Source organism: Leptonychotes weddellii, chromosome 12, assembly GCF_054177405.1.
Source record: "Leptonychotes weddellii isolate Sample4059 chromosome 12, ASM5417740v2, whole genome shotgun sequence".
NCBI lineage: Eukaryota > Metazoa > Chordata > Mammalia > Carnivora > Phocidae > Leptonychotes > Leptonychotes weddellii.
The window spans coordinates 92,950,496-92,960,310 of NC_138380.1; positions in this window are offsets into that span (position 1 = coordinate 92,950,496).

Sequence of the window (9,815 nt, forward strand, 5' to 3'; positions counted from 1 at the left end):
TCCATGGGCGCCTGGGTGGCACAGTTGGTTGAGCGACTGCCTTCGGCTCAGGTCATGATCCCGGGGTCCTGGGATCGAGCCCCGCATTGGGCTCCCTGCTCGGCGAGGAGCCTGCTTCTCCCTCTAACCCTCCCCCCTCTCATGTACTCTCTCTCTCTCATTCTTGCTCTCTCAAATAAATAAATAAATCTTAAAAAAAAAAAAGATTTTATTTATCCATGAGAGACAGAGAGAGAGAGGCAGAGGGACTCGATCCCAGGACCCCAGGATCATGTGACCAGAGCCAAAGGCGGACGCTTAACCGACTGAGCCCCCCAGGTGTCCCTATTATGAAAATTTTTTAACATGTACAAAAGTTACAATCACTATGCAGTCAGTAATTCTTTTTTTAAGATTTTATTTATTCAAGAGAGAGAGAGATAGCAAGAGAGAGCGTGAGTGGGGGATGGGGAGAGGGAGAAGCAGACTCCCCGCTGAGCAGGGAGCCCGATGTGGGGCTCGATCCCAGGACCCTGGGATCATGACGTGAGCCGAAGGCAGACGCTTCACCGACTGAACCACCCAGGCGTCCCTACAGTCAATAAATCTTATACCTACCTCTTAGAGTCTACAATTAATATTTTACTCTATTTTATCGCGTAATTATTCATCTGTGGGATGGCCCTCATTTGCCTGATGTTTTTATGCTCTATTTGTCCTGGTCTTTCTTGTTAGAGAAGGGAAGGTGTTCTTCGACCGGATCATGTTGTTATATCAGATGACTGACAGGTTTTGAGGATCTGGGGAAACAAGATTCTCCTGGGATATGTGCCAAGTTCAGCCAAGGGCTGAATGAGTGTAAGGACATTTGCTTCTCAGATACATGAATCAGATTCTGAGCAAGATTTGTTATCCGCTTAAGAGGAGCCTCAACTGTAAGTAATTTCAAAGCGCTTTTTTGTGCATGTTCTATCCGGCCTCCAGGTAGTGCGCATTGGCCCACACTCCGTCCATGCGGCCATCCCCGCTGAGGTCGGAGTTTGAGGGCGTGCGGGCGCTGGGAAGGGGGAGGGCGTGGGGGTGGAAGTGGTATTATTGGCATCCATTTCTCCATTTGGGGTTCATAGAGGAGTCCCAAGGGAAGGAGTCAGCCTGAAATGTGTCAAAGTTGAAGACCACCCCCATCCCGGCAAAAACAGGCTTTGCCACAATTTACCAGTTAGTCGACCAGCTTTTCTTAACGTACAAATAGGGAGTTAATTTGTGATCGGGTGAGACTCCGAGCTTAGAATTCTTTTCTGTAGATAGGGAAGGTCACTACACGTTTTCTTCGAAAACTCCCCACACGCCTTCTGTGGATTTGTCTCTAACCCCCTAAATCAATCCGAGAAGGCGAAGAAATCCGGATCCACGGACTTCCGCTCGCTGGCTCCGGCCGGCCGCAGAGCTGGAGTTTGAACTCAGGCCAGTCTGGCTGCGGGTTCCAGGCCCTGGTGGCGCGAGGGGCACCACGGCACGCGAGGGCTGATTAACACAGGTCTGGACATCACTTGAAATAGCTCAGTCTAACAGCTCGCACGGAGCGCCCAAGATGACCTTGTGCCTGTCTGGTGGGTTACAAAGCGCTCTAGAATGTGCACGTGTGGGATGCTCGTGAGCCTCCGCGCACAGAAGGAGCGCCTCCTGCCGGCGAGGCCGGAGGCAGGACTCAGAGGACCCTCCCTGCACACAGCCTCGCCCGGCCAGTGTCCAGCCAGCCCCGCGAGTCCCTTCCAGCCCCCAGGCAAGCTTCCCTTTATCCCCCGGTTCCATCAGTGGCCTCAATCTCGCTCGATTCCCATCCCCATCCCATGTCCTCCCTCCCCTGCGCCCCTGTCCTCTGCCCCACCGGTGAGCACAGCCTCCATACTTCCCACATGTTTCACGGGAGTCCGGTTTTGAATTGCTACTTTCTAGAGCATGCATCCTGATCTCGGATGCTTACGGTTCTTCCTGCTCATGCCCCAAGGTGGACCCTTCCCCGCTCACCACCCAGGCCGCCGTGCTCGCCTCCTGCCCAGCCTCCCTGTCTCAACCCGTGTGACGCATCACTGCCAGGTTCACGGCCCCCAGATGCGTCCCTTCTAGTGTATGACACCCAGCTCCTAGGCCGAGTCAACGCACACGGGGAAGCCCGTCCCTCTGCCGGGTGCTCCGCTGCGGCTTCCGCTCCAGCCGCCCCTGGCTCCTCGCTGTACTGCGAGTCAGCCACGCTCTACGTGAAGGCCGCCAGTGGCTCCCTGGTGGCCGCGCTCAAGGACGGGCGCGCCAGGCCACGTCCTGCATCCGACTGGGCCCCGAGCACTGGTGCGCTCCCTCCCACTGTCCACAGGCTGTTGTATCCAGTGACACCTTCTAAGATTTGTTCAAAGGGTTTAAAATTTTTAAGAAATGTTTTGAAATGTTCCAAAGGGTCCAAATACGAACACCTGCGAGCTCAGATGAAGAGAGCTCAGCTGAGGGGTTGGAAGACCCCAGAAGGTTTGGGCAAGTGACAGAGAGGGCCTTGCCAGCAGTGGGGACAGGACCAGGCGCTCCGGGGAGGATGCTCGCAGGAGCACGTTCCGCAGGAAGGGGAGGTGGGAATGTCTCACGAAGCGGATGGTGCTGGGTGAGTGCTGCTCCTCGGCTTTCTGCCTCCGTGCTGTTCCCGCGTCCACACGGTGACCCCGATGGGGAGGCTGCGGTGTGAGAGCCGACGGACGAGCCTGCTGCGCTCGGAGAGGACGAGGTGAAGCGGGGAGGGCTTAGGACAGGCCTTCTGAACGTGCGGATAGCCGGATAGCCGGATGTTGAGGAGGTGTGGGTGTGTCCGCGTAGACGCCCCGTGTTCTAGGCAGGGAAACGCAAGGCCTGCGCCGGCACAGCCAAGGGCAAAGGGCCCGGTGGAAGAAGCTCTCGCAGGCAGAGGCGTTAGGACTTTTCCCAAATCAGGCTGCGCCTCGCACGAGCCCGCGGCCCGAGGCCCCTGCTGCCGGAGGGCAAAGGGAGCGGTTTCAAATTCACACGGCGTTCTTGAGAGAAACCCTAGTCCCGTCCTGGCTTCTACACTGCGTCCCGTCTGCACGACGTGGATAAGAGAGCCTAGCCGACGTTCCCGCTCATTTCTTTATTTTTAACAAATAAAAATTCAGGTGCGCAAGTGTTGAAAGATGAATTGCTGGGTCCTTCACGCAAGCCTTCCGCCTTCAGTCCGACCAGGGCAGCTCCCGGCTCGCGGGATGGCTTAGCGGAGGCTCGCCTGCGCCCCGCAGCCCTGCTCCCCCGCACTCTGCTGCGGGCTTTGCTGCCGTCCGGATTTCCCCATATTGATCATCTTGAACCAGCGCACCGAGAGGAAAGACCCGAGGCCAGCCTCTGGCTCTCCCGGCCAGCCCTCTGCAGGAGTGGGGAGCAGTGGCCCTTCCTTTGAAAAGCTCTGATCTGGAACATAAAGGGATGGATTTGGGGAATGCAGGTGCAGATACAGGGCTTGGCCATGTGACCGGTGAACAGGACCCCACTCACTCTGGACCCGCGGCACTGAAGCCAAGGGATCCCAGCCGCTGAGGCGGGCGCTCCGCCCCTGGGCATCTGGGCCCGGCCCTGGGGCTGGCTTCCACTCCCCGGCCTAGGAGAGGGCACTGGGGGTGAGCCCGCACCCCAGGGCCCTCAGCACGGGGTCCTGAGGGCCCTCCTGGCCCCTCTCAGCAGCCCCCCACCCCCCAGCGAGTCCTCAGGGACAGGGAGGGGGCTTCAGAAAAGTTCTGGGTCCTCAAGAACTCTTCCCCCTCCCTGGAAGGGGGAACTCTGGAACCCCAGATCAGGCCAAGGACGTGGCAGATCGTAAGGGGAAATGGGTGGCAAACCTGGATGTAAGCTGAGTTTAACGACGTCCCCCACCCGCGTCATCATCCTGGCCTGTGCGTGATTTCAGGGGCGCAGAACACTGGCCAGAATGTCTCATCGGGGGGAAGCGCCATGCACCGGAGCATGCTGCCCGCAGCGGGAGAGGAACGGGGTCCCGGGCGCTACCAGCACTTTTGGTAAAGAGGCAGAACGGGCAGATCGCAGCGCGGGCGTCGCCTCGTTATCTGTTGTCAGCGGGGTGACAGGTGCCTGGCTGCGTATACAGTGGGCTCACGGGTCAAAAGCTATCGTCTCCTCTCTGGGTTTACCAAGAATCCGTTCGATTTTTTCCCAGGTCTGCTTATGCGAGTGAGTCGTAACTATTTTAAGTATACAACTGAGTTAACAATTATGTAAATCCATTTTGAAATAAGCCGTAACTTCTGTGACCAGTAGGTTTGGAAAGAGCCCATGAACACAAACTCCTATTTGAGAAATGAGTGGCCTGAGGCAGCTGGGAAAGATCCGGGGTTTGCAAGGGTCACGCCTCACGACAGGTGGTGCAGGCGCCCCAGTGGGGGGCCCCGCACCTGCGAGTCTGGAGTAAAAATCCCGTGTTCGGGCGCCCCGGGTGGCTCAGTCGGTGAAGCGTCTGCCCTCGGCTCAGGTCGTGATCTCGGGGCCCTGGGATGGAGCCCCGTGTCGGGCTCCCCGCTCGGCGGGGAGTGGGCTTCTCCCTCTCCCTGGGCCTGCTGCTCCCCCCTGCTTGTGCTCTCCCTCTCTCAAATAAATAAATAAAAATCTTTTTTAAAAACTCCCATGTTTGGGCGCCTGGGTGGCTCAGTTGGTTAAGCGACTGCCTTCGGCTCAGGTCATGATCCTGGAGTCCCGGGATCGAGTCCCGCATCGGGCTCCCTGCTCGGCGGGGAGTCTGCTTCTCCTTCTGCCCCTCCCCCCCTCATGCTCTCTCTCTCATTCTCTCTCTCTCAAATAAATAAAAAATTAAAAAAAAAATCCCATGTTTAAGGTGTTTCTACGAGTTGGGAGTTTCTAACCAACACTTTCCAGTTCACCCTTGGAGCCCAACGGTGGGAGAGTCAGCCACGTGGCCGAGGACGGTCCTCCACGGACTGAGCAAGATGCCGCCTGCAGGCCTGGGGACGCTCACGAAGACGTGTGTCTCACTGTCAGTGCACAGTCTGGGTGATTTCTAGGTTTCATTTTTGAAAACTGCCTAATTAAGGGATAATGAACAAAATGGAATTTTTTAAGCAATAGCTTTGGCTACATGAAACATTTTGAAGTGAGCCAAATGCTGCTGATTCATTTTAGAACGTGTGTGTTTGAGACTCTCACAGTGTAACACAGGTAAAATGGGTGCACGGCGGCGCCTGCGGGGACCCTGCTCTTCTGGACGCTCCCAAGGGTATTCTAGGCACAGACCACCCAAAATACATTCCACTCTGCTTTTTGCAGAAACTGTACCATATGTTATATGGCGTCTTCCTGCTCTTTACTTTGATTTTCTTCATCTAAAGTCTACTGGAGGCTATTTTGGAGATGTACTACCTTGTTTTTTTTAACAGCTACATCCTATGACTGTCAGTGACGTTTAGTGAGGGGACTCCTGGGACACGTGTGCCCCCAAAGGTGGACGGGGCAGGGCTGGACCCCTCGAAATGCATGAGACCACCCCACTGGCGCTCAACCATCCGCCAGATGTCCGTGCACATGAGAAACTCATATATGATAACCCGAGTCTAAAAATCCCTTTCACATGTGAACATTGCGCACACTCTTGGTGGCTGAAAATGCTAGCATCCTGGCATTTCCCAGGCCGACCACCACAGGGCCCCCAGAAGGAAGCGCGGTCACCGTTACTGCAAGCCGTGTGATGTCGCCCACGGGACTGGGGACACCTAGTGCTTGTGCGCATGAACGGGGTGCACCCAAACCTCCCACTGCACCTGGGAGTGACCGCTGCCTGGACTCCATGCATGACATCCCCATCAGTGACTTCCCTCCCTTCTCCCGTCGTGCTCACTCAGGACGCGTGATTTTGCAAAATTGTGTAGGTAAGAAAATTATAAGTTCAGGATAACAAAGGAATATGACCAGAAAGGCTACTATAAATTAACCAATTCCTGTCATTCGTGTAACTAGTCCCCTGTGATGGATATTTACACAGTTTCCAGCTTTTGGTCTCGGGTTGTGAGTCCAAGCCCCATGCTGGGTGTGGAGCCCATTTAAAAAAAAAAAAAAAAGTAATCTTGGCAGGACTTGCCTTGGGTTTGGCCACAGCTTGTTTTTCCCAGATTGCAAATCAATTTTAAAAAAATATTTATCTATGGGGCTCCTGGGTGGCTCAGGTGGTGAAGCGTCTGCCTTCGGCTCAGGTCGTGATCCCAGGGTCCTGGGTTCGAGTCCCGAGTCAGGCTCCCAGCTCCATGGGGAGCCTGCTTCTCCCTCTGCCCCTCTCCACCCCCACTTGTGCTCACACGCTCTCTCAAGTAAATAAATAAATAAATAAAATCTTTAAAAGAAGATTTATTTGAGAGAGTGTGTGCGCGCAAGTGGGGGAGGAGCAGAGGGAGAGAGACAATCTCAAGCAGACTCCCCACTGAGCCTGAAGCCCGATGCAGGACTCCATCCCATCACCCCGAGATCAAGACCTGAGCCAAAATCAAGAGTCAGACGCTCAACCGACTGAGCCACCCAGGTGCCCCTGCAAATCTCTTTTATTCCTGAATAAACTCAGCTTTTGTTGATAAAATCAATCAGTAAAAGGCACGCCTGCCATGAAAGTAAGTGCAGTTAATTTTCACCTCGCACGGGTCCCGGCACACCTCTCGCCCGGATGACTCAGTGGCCCCTGGAGCCCAGCCACCTCCCACAGTCTACACTCGGTGCACAAAGCGATCCTTTCAAAACGCAAGCTCCATGGGTCTTATTTGGATCCACACTCTAATAAACAGGGATAAACTCTTCCAACCGGGAATAAAAAACACTTAGGAGACAGTTGAAAACACAGGAAAGTGATTGGATAGTTGATGATATTAAGGAATCATTATTTTAGATGCAAATAGCAGTATTCTTGGTTATGTTAAAAATGGAAATTCACATCTTTTGGAGACACAGTATGTACTAAGACATTTGTGCACGTGTCTGGAACTTGCTTCGAAACAGTCCAGTTGGAGGACGGGAGGAGGAGGGAGGAGGGCAAACACACACGTGCACACTGGGTCCTCCAGTACCCACGCGGCCCATGCGCCTCGGTGACCACTGTCAAGTGAGCCCAGAGCGGGAGCTTACAGACAAACTGTGCGGTTGTGGAAAAGAGGAATATATCCACCCGAGGTTAGGTTGTGACTTTTGTTTTTTAAATTTTATTTATTTGAAAGAGAGAGACAGAGAGCGCATGAGCAGGGGGAGGGGCAGGGGCTGAGGGAGAAGCAGACTTCCCACCGAGCAGGGAGCCCAACGCAGGACTCGATCCCAGGACGCCAGGATCATGACCTGAGCCGAAGGCAGACGCTTCACCGACTGAGCCACCCAGGCGCCCCTAGATGGTGACTTTTGGATGCATGTGTCTACTTCTTCTCTCCACAGACCCTGTTGTAACTGCAGCAGTGGGAGCAGGCCAGGGAGGGCTCAGTGACTGCAGGCACCAGGTCGAAGCCACACAGAGGTCAGCTCAGAGGGCTCGTGCTGTCAGACTGGGGATGGTGTGAGCGTCAAAAATGGTATTGTTTGTAACAGGTTGAGTAAAAATCCGTGAGTCCTCAGTAACCAGAAGAGGGAGAGATTCGAAATTTACTCTATTTTTACAGCTACAGAGTAATTGATTTAGGCCAAGGTCATTAATTGATGGTAAAGCAGAGCAATCAGGCAGAAGGTCTGGGAACAGGGTCTTCACACCGAAGCAAAGTGTCGCCCACGCATCACCTGCTCGGTGAGAAGAGGACAGAGTCCCTTCCAGTGGGGCCGACCGGCGGGCAGCGCCACCTCACTGCGGAGTCGGCCTGAGGTCGCACGCACCCCACAAGAGGCAGGATCGAGGGCACACAGCATCACCCACAAAGTCTTCCTCCTAAAAATGGTCAGTTTGAGGGGCGCCTGGGTGGCTCAGTCGTTAAGCGTCTGCCTTCGGCTCAGGTCATGATCCCGGGGTCCTGGGATCGAGCCCCACATCGGGCTCCCTGCTCCACAGGAAGCCTGCTTTTCCCTCTTCCGCTCCCCCTGCTTGTGTTCCTGCTCTCGCTGTGTCTCTCTCTGTCAAATAAATAAATAAAATCTTTAAGAGTCTCATGCTCTACCGACTGAGCTAGCCGGGCGCTTAAATAAAATCTTTAAAAAAAAAAAAAAAGGTCAGTTTGAGACTAACATTCTCAGCTTCACTTACAGTTCACAGAAAATCCAAGAGCCAGAGGAACAAGCAAGTAAGTAACACGGACAAGTGACATCGGGAAGCCCCAGATTCGAGGACTTTCCACTAAGTCAACATCTCAAGCTACTTAAGGAGCCAATGACATGAAGAAAAGTGCAGGCGGGGGCACCTGGGTGGCTCAGTTGGTTAAGCATCTGCCTTTGACTCAGGTCATGATCCCGGGGTCCTGGGATTGCCCCGCTCTACCCCCATGGAAGTGGGCATGACAGCACATGGGCCCAAGGATGGGGTCTTCCTGGGGTGATGGATTAGGGTGACGATTGCCCAACTCAGTAAGTTCACTGACAATTATTAAGAAGGGTGAATTTTGGGACGCCTGGGTGGCTCAGTCGGTGAAGCGTCTGCCTTCGGCTCAGGTCATGGTCCCAGGGTCCTGGGATCGAGTCCCGCATCGGGCTCTCAGCTCCGTGGGGAGCCTGCTTCTCCCTCTGCCTCTGTCTCTCATGAATAAATAAATAAAATCTTAAAAAAAAAAAAAGGGTGAATTTTATGGTGTATAATTATAATCTCAATAAAGTTCTTAAGTTAATAGAAATTACAGTATGCAAAAAAGGTGGAAGGACCGTTGTGGATTTAAGGAGACCAGAGACACAGAAGAACCAGATGTGAGGCCTGGGCTGGGTCCCGGCTGGACAGAGAAGGGCGTTATGGAAGGCATTCCAATTGTAGGGGAATCACGCCGCGACAAACCCGTTCCAAGGCCAATGGGGAAAACCTGAATATGGACCAGATACCGCAGATTCTATGGATTCTGCCCCTTTTTCAGAGGTGCGGAAGGCATCGGGTGAGCCCTGCCTTCCAGGGAGCACGGCTGGCCAACTCCCCCGGGCATGGGGACGCTGAGGCCACAATGTAATCCAGACCCTGCCCGACGGGCCTTCTCCTGGGGGCTTCCCTCACTGAGTGCCGATTTACCCTTACTTTGCACAGGTCTGAGCTTGCTTCTCTCTTTTTGAAAACTAAGCTCGGTATGTTTTCGGGGAGACACATGGGTGCAGGAGATGGCCAGGCACGAAGACCAGAACCATGGCTGCCTGTGGCGAGGGAACCAGGAGCATGCCGCGCGGACGGGCAAGCCAGACGGGCTGCTGGTCTCCTTTCCGGCCTGCTTGATGCACTGATGGTGGGCAACTTCTGAAGGTGGCCCCCGGTGATCCCCACTCCCCGGTTCTACGCCGGTTCTACGTGCCCTTGGGTGGTCCCCTCCTGAGTGTGCGCCGGACCCAACGGAACATAGCAACCGTGGCGGGATGTCCTGTGACAGGTTGTGACGACTGACTTCCACCCCCCACCCCCCGGGCCCGGAGAGGCCCCAGCTGCGGGGCGCTCAGACTCCTGACCCACAAGAACGGAGCTCTCCGGGAAAGCCAGTCGGGACCAGGCGGGATCTCAGTCCAGGTGCGAACAGGACGGTACCAGCTAAGACAGGAAGCTACTTAGGTCCCCGCATTTCTGGCACCTGGCACGGCGCGTTGGCATCACTGCCCAAGATTGATTGGCTGAATGGACACAACAGCTGAGC